Source organism: Coregonus clupeaformis, chromosome 20, assembly GCF_020615455.1.
Source record: "Coregonus clupeaformis isolate EN_2021a chromosome 20, ASM2061545v1, whole genome shotgun sequence".
In the NCBI taxonomy this organism is placed as follows: Eukaryota; Metazoa; Chordata; class Actinopteri; order Salmoniformes; family Salmonidae; genus Coregonus; species Coregonus clupeaformis.
The window spans coordinates 27,841,461-27,860,790 of record NC_059211.1 but is presented as its reverse complement, the minus strand read 5'-3'; the positions used below and the strand labels follow the sequence as shown (position 1 = coordinate 27,860,790).

General features: G+C 41.0%; 1 protein-coding gene across 1 annotated transcript in view; it reads left to right on the top strand.

Moving 5' to 3' along the window:
* The first annotated feature begins 4,454 nt into the window (after positions 1–4,454).
* Positions 4,455–19,330, top strand: part of jak1 (Janus kinase 1) — an 86,748-nt gene continuing 71,872 nt past the window's right edge. Inside the window, exon 1 of the mRNA XM_045205453.1 lies at positions 4,455–4,731. The gene's annotated coding sequence lies outside the window, so the exon portion shown is untranslated. The remainder of the gene's footprint in view (positions 4,732–19,330) is intronic.

The following is a 19,330-nucleotide window of genomic DNA, read 5'->3' as shown; positions in this document are numbered from 1 at the left end:
TTACATGAAGCGGAGGGCGGACAGAGCTAGGGAGGAGTCTGCGAGCGGGCTACGCGACCGGACTGCTCGAGAGGATTCGCGCGCTGAGGGCGGAGCCCCAACAATCATAACAAGTCTTACGTCAGCTCTGTGGTATAAATTATGCAGTTCAAACACTACTGGGTAAACAGTGGTGGCGTCGACCAATTAACATGGTGTTATTCCTGTAAAAGATGATACCCTACAGTTGTTATACATGTATGCTATTGGGATTACATTCATTTGAGGTGAGAAAGGCATCGTACTCATGGTAGTAAAATACCTTTCTAGAATTCTGTAATGCCTGTATGGAATTCATATAACATGCATAATTCATGATTATCTCTTTTGAATAATTATAAAGGTTTGCAGGTTTTGTTAAATGCAGTTCCCTGTGTAACCTATAGTATAGAGAAGCCTGTTTACATTACTTCTGCATTCAAATGTGTTCTCATTCGTGTAATACGAGACTATGGAAAACATGAGTGCAAACATGATATATGGTCTATGCATATTTTCATAATCTCATTTTTTACTCCAACGCATGTTCTGCACTATACAAAGGCACCCCCACCTGCCGATCCTATACAGCGTCTTCTCATTCTCCTGGCCACCTTATTTATAGCATGATTTAGCATGGTTCCATCTGCAATAAAACAGTGTGACTGACTGGGGTATTATTGTTGCTCTGGGCTCCCAGTCCTGTGTGTGTGTGACCCTGGCCTGGCATCATGAAGACGGATGGTATCCTGATACCTTGGCAGGGCGTTGGGTTGCGCTGCCTCCACTGCTGATGCTGTACCGTCACTGTGCTGGAACTCTGACTGACTGGGCCCCTGTCTCTTGGCTAATGTCTCCTGTCTGCTAAATGTGACATCCAGGCTGCCCTGGTTCAGTTATCACTGTGCTGATGCTGTCCATTTTAAAGGTACAGTACTGTGATAACTGAAGGATGGCTGCCATCTTGACACACCTGACCCACTGACTATGTGATGATGGATGGACGGATGGAGGGAGGGAACAGGTGCTGCAGTGGAGGAGAGATGTGATATGGGTGAAGGAAAAAGGGAGGAACTGTTGTGTCTTTGAAATAATTACATACGGGATATTATAATGTTGTGTCTCTGACTTAAATTTTTCAAAACCACATACAAATATTTTGAAAATTTGAAAATACATTAACCAATGATTGTAGCCTATCATATTTCCATTTTATTTGACAACATTTTATATTTCCTGTAGAAAGAATGATGTATTACACCATAAGTTGAAAGTGAACAAATTCTTCTTTTGTAGCATTTGAGTCATTAATGTTTTTAATAAAATGCAAATAAATCGGAAAGAAACTGAAAATAATATGTAGTCATGTTATTTCTAATACTCAAGGTGTAGGGCCGCCACAAGTAATTTTGGCAAATTTCCAGAAATAAAATGCAACTATTAAAGACATTATAGCCTGTAATGTTTTGTGGGAAATTATTGATAATTAAAGATATAAAATATCTAAAATAAAAACATCACATTTTCAAATTGATTAATAACTTCTGATTAGATTTCTATATAATAAATAATACATATTTGTAAAAGTTAATAATACATTTTTGGTATGATTGTAGAATAGAAATAACAACATATGAGTAAAGGTATTTCCATAAGACTCCTGTTTGACACATGTCCTTAGAATGTTAGCAATACAGGAAGTCAATGCGGAAATCCCCTCAAACAGACAAACAAAAGGTCACGATCACATCTTTTTCTCTCCCTCCCTCTGCCTTCACCCTCTCTCTGCCCCCTCCCTCCTTCTCCCCTCTCTCTACCCCCTCCCTTTCTCTGTCTCTGCCCCCTCCCTCCTCTCTATCCTGCTCTCTCTCCTTTCTCTGCCCATACATGTTTTTCACTCAATCACAACAACAGATATCAATCCACACGGTTCGGTTTAACTGGACAGATCAAAGTCTTAAATGGTATTGAGAAAAAAAAACAGGTTCTTGAATCACCCTAATCACACAATTTGACTTTGGAGATATGTCAATCAGTGGGAACATACATCCTGGTACATAATAAAACCACTGACAGAGACATTTGGTAAACAAAGAACTGTAGATAAAAGTCGACTTCTGTTTCACATCCCTATTTTGAAAATAAATATGTTTTCTTTTCTCCTATAGCTGTGAGAAAGTAGTGGTTAGCTGACAGTGACCTGTGGTTTTTGCTTTTTGTTCACTACACTGTAATGGTATTCCCTTGCCTTTCAGTTTACTGGAGACCCCGAGGATATCTGTGAGCCTGGAAGTTCCAGCTGACGCTGTAACAAATCATCAATCACACTTATAGCACCACAATCTTATAATGAGTAGTTTATGAGCACTTCTGTGATTTACACTTTTGGGACTATGTTACATATGAATGGTTATATCAATCATATAGGATGTAAAAAAAAAAAAATGTATATATATATATATATATATATTATATATTTTTTTTGTTTGTTTGTTTGTAACCAGGCATCACATACTTACTAGCCTATATACAGTTAGGTTTTTATACGGTAGATTTGTAATACATTTGGCCTACAGATGGCCTATGCCTGTTGTGTCAGTGACTACAACATTCTTGGGAAATTTCTGCCCACGGTTTCTGGCAAACTAACACATTTGTAACACATCAGATATGGGACGGGAAGTCCCTCCCTTACAGGCAGACTGGACCATCTTAAAGGACCTGGCTCTCTATTTCCTCCCACCTCACTACGAGGATGTCAGTTTCCATTTGACAGTTGGCCTCCTTTTTGGACTACATGACAATACTGTAAATAAGAAATGTTGATGATCATATGTGGAGATATGATCAGATGGGAAAGAAATGGAGGAGCAGAATTCCCTATTACATCTCAATTTCAACAGAAAAAGCCTTTTCTCATCTTTTGAACAGAGAAAGGGTTATGAATTAAATAAGTAAATAATTGATTAAGATGGTCAGAAACAAACTCGATTGTGACTGGGGTTTTCCTCACCAAGGACGATCAATGTTTCCTGTAACCCACAACTGATGGATTTTTGACGTAAAAATCTAAGTGATATTACTGTAACAGTTAGAAGGAATTGATTTTGTTAACCATTCCATGTGTTGCAAATTATATAATTAAATGCTTTTAGAGTCTCAGTGCATTTGTATTGAGCTATACCAGACACTGAGTGCTTGTTAAAGAGGCAAGATATATCTACTGTATATATATTTTTGGGGTATCGAATCCACATTAGACTAATGTATGCATCAAATAAAATCAAAGTTTATTGGTCGCGTACACAGTTTTGCAGGTACAACAATGCAGCATTATCTAGCAATACAATAACAATACACACATAATCCAAAAGTTAAATGAAGACATATCAGAAGGAGCAATGACAGAGTCCAGAATATAGATAAACTGGATTGTTCGAGCCCTGAAAGCTGATTGGCTGACAGCCGTGGTATATCAGACCGTATACCATGGTTATGAAAAAACATGTATTTTTACTGCTCTAATTACGTTGGTAACCAGTTTATAATAGCAATAAGGCACCTTGGGTGTTTGTGGTATTTTTAAAAACATTTTTAGTCATTTAGCAGACGCTCTTATCCAGAGCGACTTACAGTTAGTGAGTGCATACATTTTTCATACTGGCCCCCCGTGGGAAACAAACCCACAACCCTGGCATTGCAAGCGCCATGCTCTACCATCTGAGCTACAGGTATATGGCCAATATACCACAGCTAAGGGCTGTATCCAGGCACTCTTCGTTGCGTCGTGCAAAAGAACAGCCCTTAGCCTTGGTATATTGGCCATATACCACACTCTCTCGTGCCTTTTTGCTTAAATATATGTATGTAAATGGTGTATAGACAGTATGGACAGTATATGAATAGAAAATGTATGTACAGCAGTAGTTATATAAGATGAGCCGTGACTAGAATACAGTGTATACATATAAAGTGGGTAAAACAGTATGTAAACATTATTAAAGTGACCAGTGTTCAACGACAATGTACATCGGGCAGCAGTCTCTAAGGTGCAGGGCAGAGTACCGGGTGGTAACCGGCTAGTGACAGTGTCTAAGGTTCAGGGCAGGGTACTGTGTACTGTGCATGGCGTATTACATGAGTAATATACATAGAAAATTACTATGCAAAGAACTCCCAAAAGCCTACATGCCAACAGAAATGTTGACATTAAGCATTTTTTTCACACACCCTTTTGTGTGGATTTTAAGACCCATAAAAGATGAGGAATGGTTTTATTATCTCCAAACACGACTAATATGGGCACGCACATACGCACAACAATGGATGTGATTTCCTTCAGTTTACTGCTCCCTCCAGTCTAGGGTTAACAACATAAATAACAGTGTCTGTGGGTTAGAGGATCACTTGACTGAAGGAGCAATGCACCAATCATAATGCGTGAAGCTGAGGTTGATGCACTATTTTCGGGAATAGGGACGTTTCTTGACAGGAAGGGTTAGCTAGACAGATTGTGTATGTGCTCTCGACCAGAAGGGAAAGAAACTCGTTGGGCAAAAACAAATTCGTTTGGAATATTGACATGCCTACGGATCTTTTCTTGTCAAGATCAAGTCAGTCTTTATAGTTTCACAAAGGAGAATTATATTCTGGATCTATGAACAAAACGATACGGAAGTAAACTTGCCATCTGGCTAGCTTGCTAGCGGTTAGGTGAGTAAAAACCATATATATTCTGTTTTAATAGATATTGAGTAAAATACCAGCCATCATTCCGCTGATATTCTTTTAACTAGAATCGTTATTAGATGCACACCTGCTTATTGCGGGCTATTACTAATGCACGGGATCTCATAGCTGAGGAACCCTCAAATCCGTTCTCTTGTATCGAAGCGGGGTTTGAGTTTTGATGACTGGTCGCGGGATTTGCTAGCAACAGTATTGAGTTACCATAAGTCGATTCTTGTAAAAATGTCAGTTCTGAAAAAGCTTACCTGTACCTATGTTTGTCCTGTAAAACTGCGGTCCTTCCGCGGGGTGCTGAAATTCATACTTCCAATAAAAACTTTTAGCGAATACAACCACCGACTTTTTCCTCGTTACTCGTACAACATAAACGGAGATTAAATTGAGTCCGTGCTATCCGGGATCCCTACCCTAAACCATAGCCCTAACCTTAACCTTAACCATAACCCTTACCTAACCCTAATCTTAAATGTGCAATATGCAGACATCGCTCCACCATTTCCACCAATTTTAATAGCTCGCCTAATTTCAGTTTGTGACAAAACAAGCAGTGTAGAGAATCGTACCATCTAAGCCGCTGTAAAATAAAAATATATTTTGAATAACCAAAAATATTGTATTTTCAGCTGTTTGAAGCTGGAGTACAAACCCGAAAGTAAAAGACGCAAAAACTGAAGAACTGAAAGCATAGAAATAGCGCACATAGAACAGATCTACAGCTTCTTGGACTTGCTTTAAATGACAATGACAAATCTATAACGGGTCGCTCAAAAAGTTACATGTTGCAGCTTTAACCCCCACCGTAACCACTTAAAATGTAAACTTCAATGTATAACTGCACGTGTATAACGACAGCTAGTTGGAAAGTCGGACATTTGAGTTTCCTAGTTCCGACTAACACTTGAACGCGGCAAGGTACATCCAAAGAAACCCGAATAGCACGGACTCAATTGGAGCTCAGTTTACGTAGTATGAGCAGCGAGGAAAACGTTTTTATTAAAATAATTAATTTCAACACCCCGCGGAAGGACCGCATTTGTACAGGACAAACATAGGTACATGTAGCTAAGTGTTTTCAGAATTTGCATTTTTACAAGAATCGACTAATTGTGACTCAATGTTGTTGCTAGCAAATCCCGCGACCAGTCATCAAAACTCAACTCAGCCTCGATATAAGAGAAAGGAGGCGAGGGTTTATGGAGCCAGATAGCTGCCAAAAGGTTGAACCTACGTATCATTAGGCTCGTAAGAAAATCCATACTAAATTGTTAGGATTGTAAGAAAAGCCATGCGTGAAACATGAAACGTGGCATTTCATCTGTGAACGATTATGGACACACATTTTAGAGTTGAACAAATCTTGTGTTGCAATTCTGACATACAATGTTACGTTCTCCCCTCGGGAGTAGTTCGTCTGAGGAGACGTAAATGCCTGGGCCTGCGCACACAAGGTAAACTAGATGAAGGTGGGAGAAATGTGGGGTGTAATGAACTAAAATAACCAGACAACAACCAGATCTCAAGCTTAGCCCTCGGGGGACGTTTAGTAATGTACTTAAACAAAGTAAACAACACCCATAAAGAAACAACAAATCAATCAAATAAACCAGGGAAGGTAAGAGAAGGGAATATTTGGAAAATAGGTCCCTCCTCTTCAACACACCTAAACCTTCCTATCACACTCTAACCCTAACCCACTTTCCTACCTGTTTACCAAAAATACAGGGGTGACACCCGCCCGGCTAACCTAGTGTGTAAAACAATGGGTTATCTACGTGTGAATGTACACCCATGGGCAGATCTACCTTTCCCTTCTCCAGGACATAGGTAGGGTGGAGGACAGGCTGGAACACAAACAAAGATAAATTAACACAGCCAAATAACAAGTGTCCTCTCCCCTCTTCTTCGAGCTCACATGGCAAACAGGTATACTCTCGTCAATCAGCTACAGCTGCCAGGACTCCGGACCGAAGCCACGCCCACCATCGTCAGCCGCAACTCAGCACACCTGTAATGCCCAGAACACACTACAAAGGAAAATGGAGAGAAAGAAAAATACGTCACACGTAACACCCCCCAAAAAGAGTAAACCACGGGGTTTACGATAAGAATCTTACACATACATATCTTAATTTTTTTAAATAATACCAAATACTTACAACACATCCCCCCTAGTTGTCAACGCCACGTTTTATTATTTTCTGAACTAGGCACGGGACAGAGCATCCGCAACCACGTTTTCTGCACCCTTTATATGCTGAATTTCTAAATTATAACCCTGTATAACCAACGCCCAACGCATAAGACGTTGGTTGTGGTTATACATGCGGCTCAAAAAAGTTAAAGGGTTGTGGTCTGTGTATACCAAAACAGGCAACACACTGGAGCCAACATAAACCTCAAAGAATTGTAGGGCAAACATCAGCGCCAGAGTCTCCTGTTCGATAGTGGAATAACGTTTATGCTGACTCCTGGGTGAGTAACCATGCTCACAGAAGCAACAGAGGATACAACAGGATTTTCACTGGTAATGGGAGATTCGATACCACCTCTAACATGATAGGCTTTAATCATGTTAATGTGACATACCCGAAATGGGCGTCAACGGTCTGGCGTTTTGATAACATAATCAGTATCACTGAGTTTTCGCTCCACCACATATGGGCCAGAGAAACTGGAAGAGAGACACGAGCCGGGTACCGGCAACAACACCAAGACTTGGTCACCTGGTTGAAAAGAACGAGACACAGTGTTTACATCAAAATGACGTTTCATTTTCTTTTGTGTGGAAGACAGATTTTCTCTGGCTACAGCACATGCGTCATGCAACCGCTCCCGGACTTGACTAACATAGTCTAGTACATTAGTAGAGGACCCAACTGAATCATCAGCCATAATTTGTTCTTTCAGTACCTTGAGAGGCCCTCTCACTGTGTGACCAAAGATTAGCTCAGCTGGGCTAAACCCAAGAGACTCTTGTACGGTCTCCCGAATAGCAAACAGCACGTACGGCACCCCCTCATCCCAATCTTTTTCTGTGTCCATACAGTATTTACGCAACATGGCTTTTAGCGTCTGATGCCAACGTTCCAGCGCACCCTGACTCTCCGGGTGGTAAGCGCTAGATATCTGATGGGACACTGACAAGGACTTCAACACACTTCCAAACAATCTCGATGTAAAATTAGTGCCTTGATCCGTCTGTACGATTTTTGGAAATCCAAAGGTAGAGAAATACTTAATCAGCGCCTTCACAATTGCCTTACTTGTGATTTTACGCATAGGAATCGCCTCTGGGTACCTTGTAGCAGTGCACATTATTGTTAACAAGAATTGATTACCCGACTTAGTCCTGGGTAATGGACCAACACAATCGATTATTACTTTCTCAAATGGCTCTTCCATGACCGGAATCGGGCAGAGAGGAGCCGGAGAAATGACCTGGTTAGGCTTCCCCACCACTTGGCACATACTACAGGTACGGCAATAGCGAGCCACATCCCGTTTCATTCCCGGCCAGAAGAAATGACGGAGGATTGGATCGTAGGTTTTAGTCACCCCTAGATGACCAGACCAAGGAATATCATGAGCTAGGGACAACACCTTCATCTGAAACGTGGCAGGAACTACAATCTGGAAAACGGAACTCCAATCATTTTCTTGGTCAGCCCGGGGAGTCCATTTTCTCATCAAAAGACCGTTCTCGAGGAAATACATCACACCTTTCCTTTTTGCCTCACTCAAAGGTGATATGGAGGAAAAACATTTGGCCAAACCCACATCCTCTTTCTGGGCAGCTATTAGCTTCTCCCGCGTAACTGGCAACCTTAAACAGTCCACCGAGGAAGCCATTGTCTTGTCTTTATTTCCATCATCATGATCAGAACTCACTGGGAACATAGGAGTAGAACACTGGGTATCTTCCCCCTTCAACATAGGGGCAAGCACAGAGTCAGCTAAGTCTACCATGGTACCTAAGCACAGAGTCAGCTAAGTCTACCATGGTACCTAAGCACAGAGTCAGCTAAGTCTACCATGGTACCTAAGCGACGCGACTGCGCACGCGTAATGGCACACGCTGGAAATGCTTCGGGAAACGTAGTGGCCAAAACATCAGCACTTGACTGAGCATCAGGCTTGTCCAGCACTTCTAACACAGGCACAACTTTGCCTCCTGCTAGATCGTTACCCATGATTAGAGCAACCCCATTTACGGGAAGCTCGGACTGTACACCCATTCTGAAACATCCACCTCACTAGATCAGAAGTCAAATGGACAGTATGTAACGGAACAGGCACACAACCCATTTCGATCCCCCTTAATAATACACTAGAGCCACAATAAGACTCCTCTGACCAGGGCAGAACACTTGAGAGAATTACAGACTGAGCCGCACCAGTATCTCTCAATATCAAAACTGGCTTTTGTTCTCCAGAATCACCTGTCAGTGAAACAAAGCCTTTAAATATGAACGGGTCGTATGTGGGATCGGGACGACTTAGTACAACCCCAGGACTCTCCTTTACAGAGCTCTTAGAGTTTAACTTAATCAAACCCACACTTTTATGGGGTTTAGGGGTTGAAGGTGGTGACTTGCATTTTAGAGACATACATCCCGAAATTACATGTCCGACTTTATGACAGTAAAAACAGGCGCGTTCCTCCTTTGGATTCAGCCGTGTACTTCCTGAGTAACGGTGGGAATTGTAGACAGGAGAAGATACAACCGGTCTATTCTCACTACGGGGTGTGGGAAACACTGTTTTATGTGTTAACACAAATTCATCTGCCAGCACCGCGGCTTCAGATAACTTTAACACTTTCTGTTCATTAATGTATACAACCAACCGCTCTGGGAGGCTGTTTTTAAAGTCTTCCAATAACATTAATTCACGAAGACCTTCAAAGTCATTGATTTTACTCGCTGAGCACCATTTGTCAAAGAGAGACTCCTTCTCTCTAGCGAATTCGACAAAAGTTTATATAGAGGATTTGGAGTGCTTTCTAAACTTTTGTCTAAATGCCTCCGGCACAAGCTCATACCCACGGAGCACAGTAGCCTTAATAATGTCGTAATTAAGACTATCAGCGAGAGAGAGAGTACCCATCACCTCCTGCGCTTTACCGGACAATTTGCACTGCAGTAACAGCGGCCACACATCCCTAGGCCAATTCAAAGCCACTGCTATGCGTTCGAATGCACAAAAGTTTTAGTCAACCTCAGACTCACGGAATTGTGGAACTAAAGCAATATGCCGGCTAATGTCAAATGTAGAGGCAGATCCTGGGGTGGAAAACTCACTATTGGAAACGGCAGGGACAGCGGCCAGCCTCACCATCTCTGTCTCTAATTCCAATTTGCGCATTTCGAAGTCCATCTGCCTTATCTTAACATCTGCTTCCAACTCCAGTTGGCGAATCTCCAATTTGAGATGTAAATCATCCTTTCGGATTTGTGCTCTCTCTTCTGCCTCCACCTGCAAATGTACAGCCGTAGGCATAGGAGAGAGAGGGTCAAATCGAGGCAAGGTGGCCGGGGCCTTATACTCGACCTCATCGTCGGGCCTATACGGGGTACTCAGCGCATCCACCACCTCTCCAACCGCAGGCCGAGGCAAAACCAACAGCTGCTGTTCAATCAGTGGCCAGAACACACAAACGCACTACAAAGGAAAATGGGGAGAAAGAAAAATACGTCACACGTAACATACAATAATACCTTTCAGAGTTTTGGCAGTTTCATCTCACCAACAAAAAAAACGTACACCAAACGGCCTGTGAGGAGTGCTACACGAACAAGCATAACACAGTATAAAAAAACAGAAGTCAGGGAAACCGAAAGAGGTATCCTGCACGCTAAGTGTATCTCTACAGCATGGGCATATCTCTGGGTGATGTGGACATCCCCATGCATGCACCTCATCAAAATATGACTAATTCAATATTGCACCATCCCATTCTCTGGGCTCTGTCTGCAATCATAACCAGTAGTATATACCAGGAATAATGAAACACAGAATAATAATATATGTTTGGTGAATCTATGAATTAAGTATGACCATTGGAGTCTTTGCCACTCAAAATATTTTTTTATAGAATATTCTGACATTTATTTAATCACTCAACATCTTGCCAAAGCATATTCTGTAGGAGGGGTTAATATGAATTTAAAATAATTTGACATGATTTATATGAATCAGGTCATGAAGATATGGACTTTGAAATGAACAAGGGAGAGGTTAAACGTAGGCTAAGTCTGGCATAAGCTTATTCCCACACTTTACAATAACTCTGTTGCAGTGGTCTTAGGTAGTCTCCGTATAGGCTATTCCCTCCATTGTGACACTGCTGCCCAGTTGAAGGGTTTGTGATCTCCATGCAGCACCACAGCACCATGCACCTTCAGAAAATGTTGGGTACTGGTGTCTTGCAGAATAATTGTAGAACTATGTGTGTTTTATAACTGTTTTTATTATAGGCCTCCCCTTAAAAAGAGACCTAGCCTCTAGATTATCTGGTCAGTTGAATGTGAAATAATTAGCTGGAAAGTGGAAGCTAGATGCTGTCAATTTCTTAGCTAATCTATCTAGCAAAGTGGTTAGCTTTGTATACTGAACACAAACATAAATGAAACATTCAACAAATGAAATTATTTTACTGAGTTACAGTTCATATAAGGAAATCAGTCCATTGAAATAAATTAATTAGGCCCTAATCTATGGATTTTACATGACTGGGCAGGGGCGCAGCCTTAGGTGGGCCTGGGAGGGCATGTTGCGTTTGTATTTTTGTTTGTTATAGTTAGATAGCTAGCTAACTGGCTTGACTGTTTATGAACTTCCGTTTGGACCACTGCACGGTAAAGCAACGCACAAGTTGCAAATGTTGAACACATACTATACACAGAATGCACCGCAGCCTAGTGCGGCATCCCAAACGCAGCGTTACAGACTGCTTCATTGACAATGAATAACGTCCACACAACCTAACTGACGCTAAATACGTTTTCATGACAAGACCAATTTTTCGGGATGTCTCATGGTCTGACAAACACCGCTGTAGCTCGGCCACCTTCCACCGCAGATGCGGAAGGCTGACATACAGTACCAGTCAAAAGTTTGGACACACCTACTACATTGTAGAATAATAGTGAAGACATCAAAACTATGAAATAACACATATGGAATCATTTTTTACATTTTACATTTTAGTCATTTAGCAGACGCTCTTATCCAGAGCGACTTACAGTTAGTGAGTGCATAAAACATTTTTTTTTCATACTGGTCCCCCGTGGGAAACGAACCCACAACCCTGGCGTTGCAAACGTCATGCTCTACCAACTGAGCTACACTGAGTCTGTGATTTATTTAGAATTCAAGGCACACTTAACCAGCATGGCTACCACAGCATTCTGCAGCGATACGCCATCCCATCTGGTTTGCGCTTAGTGGGACTATCATTTGTTTTTCAACAGGACAATGACCCAACACACCTCCAGGCAGTGTAAGGGCTATTTGACCAAGAAGGAGAGTGATGGAGTGCTGCATCAGATGACCTGGCCTCCACAATCACCTGACCTCAACCCAATTGAGATGGTTTGGGATGAGTTGAACCGCAGAGTGAAGGAAAAGCAGCCAACAAGTGCTCAGCATATGTGGGAACTCCTTCAAGACTGTTGGAAAAGCATTCCAGGTGAAGCTGGTTGAGAGAATGCCAAGAGTGTGCAAAGCTGTCATCAAGGCAAAGGGTGGCTACTTTGAAGAATCTCAAATATAAAATATATTTTGATTTGTTTAACACTTGTTTGGTTACTACATGATTCCATATGTGTTCTTTCCTAGTTTTGATGTCTTCACTATTATTCTACAATGTAGAAAATAGTAAAAATAAAGAAAACCCTTGAATGAGTACTTTTGACTGGTACTGTATAGCAATCACATAACAATAATACATTACCAAACATGAGCTCTTTAATCCCACACCTCAGTTACTCTCAGCCCATCCCACCTATCACCATAGACCACCATCGTTTGTTTTCCATGTGCCATATATTTGTCAATTGTGCTGTGATGTTTTACATGAATTTTGAACCTTTCTAATCGCAGAGTATCCACAGATTGTGAGCTAAAGATGAAAACCTTTCCTACTAGTATTATTATATTATTGATTGATTGCCTATGGATTTCCAAAAATCGGCCCAACACTGCTATTAGTAAGGTTAATTTTAAGTGAATGTTGTGATTTTTTAACCATTCCTGAACCTGTGACCAGAAACAAGCTACATAGAGGCAATACCAGAATAAATCTGTCTCTACAGAGCTGAGATTGTTGTATGCCCCATATATATAGCATTCTGTTGGTGGCAAGAATTTCATTCTGTTGGTGGCAATACCAGAATAAATGATCTGGTGATTCTGTCTCTTCGCAGCAAAATCTAGATTGTTGAGGTGAGATTGTTGTATGCCCCATAAACTGTATATAGCATTCTGTTGGTGGCAAGTATTTTGTATAATAATTTAAATTGAAAAACTCAGTGTTGAATCAAGTGTTGTTTTTTGTATCAATTCATATACCATGTGACATGGAATCGGTACATCGGAAATCTCTTCCCATTTATCTTGCAGTATGGTGCAGCTGTCAACATTTTTGTCCTCAAATGAAACTGGTATATTTTTCTATTTATGCCAATCCTTTTCAGCCAATTTCTATCTTTAATATATGGCAGGCAAACAAGTTCCCTACCTTCTCCCTCTTCCACTTGCCTCCTCCATTTTTGCGGTAATGCTGCAATCAGTTGGTTGTAACTTTAGATTGAGCAGACATTCCCATATATTTTCGATAGCTGCATATGTGACATAACTCCACCATTTCTATTAATAATATAATTTATAAATATAATACCATAAAAAAAACAAAAATCCATAAAGAATGTTTTTTTAATCAATCAGTATATTTGAGTTTAACCATAATAGTTGTTGTAATATGTGTTCTATCTTTTCTGCAGGATAACATTTTAATTGTAACCAGCTTTGTATGGCTTGTTTAAGAAAGGGCGATACTTTAAAGTTTCATTTTCAATTAGTCGGAAATTAGAAGTTGTAATCTGTATGAAGGCAAAAAGGGCATTTTTGAACAAAGGATTAGCCTTTATTAATGATCTACTGGAGAACCAATTCGGGTTGACGTATAACTTATGTATGAGTGAAGCTTTTAGTGAGAGGTTTAATGCTTTAATAAACTCATATTCGATTCATTATATAAATAGGCATGTTTAATTTTGTCTGGCTTAGCGTTCCAAATAAAGTGAAATATTTTTTGCTCAGATATTTTTAAAAACGAGTCGTCTGGAGTAGGCAGCACCATTAGTAAGTAAGTAAACTGTGATAGGACCAAAGAGTTAATCAATGTGATTTTTCCATAAATAGACAAGGATTTACCTCGCCTTGGTTGCATGAGCTTGTCTATTTTTGCAAACTTTCTATTGAAATTGGTTGTGGTAAGTTAATTAATATATATTTTTTTATATGAATACCAAGTATGTCTACTTCACCATCCACACATTTTATTGGTAAACTACAAGGTAGTGTAAACATTGTCTTTTAACGATCCAATACATAATATGGTAGACTTTCCATAATTGGGTTGTAGTCCGGAGAGGCTAGAAAATCGATCAAGATGAGACCGTGCAGGAATCCAGATTGCGGACTTAAGAAAATACTTGAGTCATCGGCATACATTGACACTTTTGTTTTCAACCCCTGGATTTCTAACCCCTTGATGTTCTTGTTGGATCTGAATTTAATAGCTAGCATTTCGATGGCCATTATAAATAGATATGGAGACAACGGACAGCCTTGTTTTACTCCTCTTAACAGCTCAATATGTTCTGATAAGTAACCATTATTTACTATTTTACACCTGGGTATGATGTACATAACTTTAACCCATTGTATAAGAGATTCAACGAAATTAAAGTAGTCCAGGCATTTATATATAACTTCTAGTCGTACTTTATCAAACGCCTTTTCAAAATCTGCTATGAAGACCAGGCGTGGTATCTAAGATGTTCCATAATGTTAAATTGTTTCAAGTAATTGTCGTATATTATCTCCAATATATCGTCCATGTGAAAAACCTGTCTGATCAGGATGAACAATATCTGGGAAAACCTTTTTTATTCTATGTGCTATGCATTTCGCCCGGATTTCTGCATCACAACATTGAAGTGTATGAGGCCTCCATTTTTTTAAATGGACTGGATCTTCATACTTGCCACCTGTGTCCTGTTTCAGTAGTAATGAAATCAGACCTTCTTGTTGAGTACCTGAAAGTCTACTATTTTTATAGGTGTAGTTAAGACATGCTAATAATGGATCTTTGAGTACATAACAAAAGCTCTGATATATGAAAGTATGAAAATGTATGCACTCACTAACTGTAAGTCGCTCTGGATAAGAGCGTCTGCTAAATGACTAAAATGTAAATTGTAAAAAAATATACCTCTACTGGTATACCATCAAGCCCTGGGGTTTTACCAGACTGAAAGGATTTAATTGCCTGAAGAAGTTCCTCCTCTGTAAGTTGGCCTTCACACAGGTCTTTCAGTACATTAGTTAATTTTACATGATTATTATTAGGAAATAAATCCTTACAGTTAACATTATTCAGTGGAGATGAAGGAGACTGAAAAGAAAACAAATGCATAAAATATTTTGCTTCCTCTTTCAAAATATAATTTGGTGAATCATGGATGACTCCGTCATTTGTAAGGAGTTTCTGTTAATTCTTTTTGGTAGCATTTCTATGTTGACGATTCAAGAAACATTAGTGAAGAAAAATATACAGTGGCAAGAAAAAGTATGTGAACCCTTTGAAATGACCCGGATTTCATAAAATTGTATCTGAATTTCATCTAAGTCACAACAATAGACGAACACAGTCTGCTTAAACTAATAACACACAAATTATTGTGTTTTTTAATGTCTTTATTGAATACATCATTTAAACATTCACAGTGTAGGTTGGAAAAAGTATGTGAACCCCTAGGCTAATGACTTCTCCAAAGCTAATTGGAGTCAGGAGTCAGCTAACCTGGAGTCCAATCAATTAGATGAGATTGGAGATATAGGTTAGAGCTGCCCTGCCCTATAAAAAAACTCACAAAATTTGATGATTAAGTGTACAGTCGTGGTCAAAAGTTTTGAGAATGACACAAGTATTGGTCTTCACAAAGTTTGCTGCTTCAGTATTTTTAGATATTTTTGTCAGATGTTACTATGATATACTGAAGTATAATTACAAGCATTTTGCAGAATATCAGTCTGTCCCTGATGTTTTTCCTAGAGAGAAGTGGCTTCCTCGCTGCCCTTCTTGACACCAGGCCATCCTCCAAAAGTCTTCGCCTCACTGTGCGTGCAGATGCACTCACACCTGCCTGCTGCCATTCCTGAGCAAGCTCTGCACTGGTGGTGCCCCGATCCCGCAGCTGAATCAACTTTAGGAGACGGTCCTGGCGCTTACTGGACTTTCTTGGGCGCCCTGAAGCCTTCTTCATAACAATTGAACCTCTCTCCTTGAAGTTCTTGATGATCCGATAAATGGTTGATTTAGGTGCAATCTTACTAGCAGCAATATCCTTGCCTGTGAAGAACCTTTTTGTGCAAAGCAATGATGACGGCATGTGTTTCCTTGCAGGTAACCATGGTTAACAGAGGAAGAACAATGATTTCAAGCACCACCCTCCTTTTAAAGCTTCCAGTCTGTTATTCTAACTCAATCAGCATGACAGAGTGATCTCCAGCCTTGTCCTCATCAACACTCTCACCTGTGTTAACGAGAGAATCACTGACATGATGTCAGCTGGTCCTTTTGTGGCAGGGCTGAAATGCAGTGGAAATGTTTTTTGGGGATTAAGTTCATTTCCATGGCAAAGAGGGACTTTGCAATTAATTGCAATTCATGTGATCACTCTTCATAACATTCTGGAGTATATGCAAATTGCCATCATAAAAACTGAGGCAGCAGACTTTGTGAAAATTAATATTTGTGTCATTCTCAAAACTTTTGACCACGACTGTACATATAGTGTAGCTGTACCATAATATTTGCACTGTTAAGCATACTGTAGCTGCAATGGTGTAAACCTCCAATTGTCCTAATACTCCACCCACTAAAACCTCCCCCATTATCTAGGAGGTCTGTTGTCACTAAGACCATCTCCCTGACTCATGGCGCACCTTTGCGTCCTAAGGCAAACCTTTGGCCGCCAATTGGCATAGGCCAGAGGGAAATATGGGCAGTCCTATGATAACAACATTCAATACTGCCACCCTTCACTCACACATTCAAAGCCCCGTAGGTCTATTGCATGTCTATGAGGGTGCTTTTTAAGAGATAACTAACCAAATAACATGGAAAACAGTCAGTTCATTGGATCCAATTGTTTGAAAAAGTAGACCATTTTTTGGAGAAAAATACCTTCTATAAATATCGCATGTCTTCATCCATCCAGTCTTTATGTCCATTACATGCCCGCTGCCTATCGGCAGAGAGACATATTTCATGTAGTCCTTATTATGTCCTGTTATATTCTGGCAAAAAGGAAGGAAGAAATCAAAAGGAGCATACATTTTAACAGCAGCTGATGACAGCCAGTACAAAGTCTTATACATCACACTACCCATGAAGGGATTCATAAGTTTAACTTACAATCGACCCTGACACAACCGTGGCACGAAAGCAAAGAAGACATGCAGTACTGACAATCTAGAGCGAGATAGAGAAACCAAGGGGAGTTTAAACAGCACTGTTACTGAGTCAGAGTCACTGTAGAAACGGACAGGCACAATGTTCTTGAGAACGGGCGTTTTATATGACTCTACCAAACTTTCAAAATGTGTTGTAGGATAGTACAGTAATAGTAGCCTAACTCTGAGGTGGCTTTTTTGGCAGTGTAACATAAAGGCAAGTAATTCAGTTATTGCTGATCCAGAATGTTTGGATGAGGATGAACTAATGATAAGCATTAGAAGGCTATAGGCCTAGTTGACTATAAAATACAGGAATGTGTTGTCCAACGTAGCATTTGGTAGTACCACGTATGCCCAGTTCTACTGTGCCGTCTTCAGCCATCCTTCAATGTGTCCAGATGACCTGCAGGCATCTGTTCATCACAGCAATCCATCTCCACTGCTGCTGCACTGTTACCCATCTTTTAGTAATGTAGCTTAGTGAATAGTGTGTGTGTGGAGGAAGGTTCTAACAGGCTGTTTAGACTTCAGCAGGGACTGAGGACACTCTGCCCCTGATGGTGTGTGTGGAGGAAGGTTCTAGCAGGCTGTTTAGACTTCAGCAGGACTGAGGACACTCTGCCCCTGATGGTGTGTGTGGAGGAAGGTTCTAACAGGCTGTTTAGACTTCAGCAGGGACTGAGGACACTCTGCCCCTGATGGTGTGTGTGGAGGAAGGTTCTAACAGGCTGTTTAGACTTCAGCAGAGACTGAGGACACTCTGCCCCTGATGGTGTGTGTGGAGGAAGGTTCTAACAGGCTGTTTAGACTTCAGCAGGACTGAGGACACTCTGCCCCTGATGGTGTGTGTGGAGGAAGGTTCTAACAGGCTGTTTAGACTTCAGCAGGACTGAGGACACTCTGCCCCTGATGGTGTGTGGAGGAAGGTTCTAACAGGCTGTTTAGACTTCAACAGGGACTGAGGACACTCTGCCCCTGATGGTGTGTGTGTGTTAGAGGTCTTCTCGGGTCCAAAAAGTTGGACACGGACCCTAACGGACCCGAGCATAATCAATTTGAATTTTGGTCCGGGTCGTGTCTCGGGTATTCGGGTTCGGGTGGACCCGTGAAGACCTAGTGTGTATGTGTGTGTGATTAAGATAGGCTTGTGTGTGTGTGTATTGTGACCCCGCTGATCCCATCAGCAGTCAGTAGATCAGAGCTCCGCCGCCACGGGTGATAGGCTGATAAGGGATGTAATGAAACAAACTGTGTCCTAGCCACTGGGGCGCCTGCGCCGCTCTTGAGGAAGCAGAAAAGCTGCTGGGAGAACTAATGGGAGGATTTGCATGCAGAGGAGAATTACCTCTCCTCCCTCTCTTCCTCTCATCCCTTCATCCCTTCCTCCTCCTCTCTTCCTCTAGTAGGAGAGTTGGGTGAAGGGGACTGTGTATCCTCAGTCAACTCTCTTGTCCTTGGATCTCCACGTCACGGGACCACAGAGAGTGTTGTGCTCTTAGAAATAACATGGCAAGAGTAATTCTAATCTGTGGTTGTTCTTGATGACATCAATTCAGTGGGTGTGTGTGTTATGTTAATGGCGTTGCCTTGGTGTGTGTGTTTGTTTAGTTGATCTCAGACGGTATGTGAATGATGTCTCAATAGGTGTGTGTTCACTGTGTTCGCTTTGGTGAGATCATCTCAGTAGGTGTGTGTGTTGTGAATGACGTCGCCTCAGTAGGGGTGTGTGTGTGTGTGTGTGTTGCGGGTAACCTATGTTGGAAAATGAGTCATCAGGGTATGCAGAACTCTGCATTACTGCTACAGTGAGCTCACC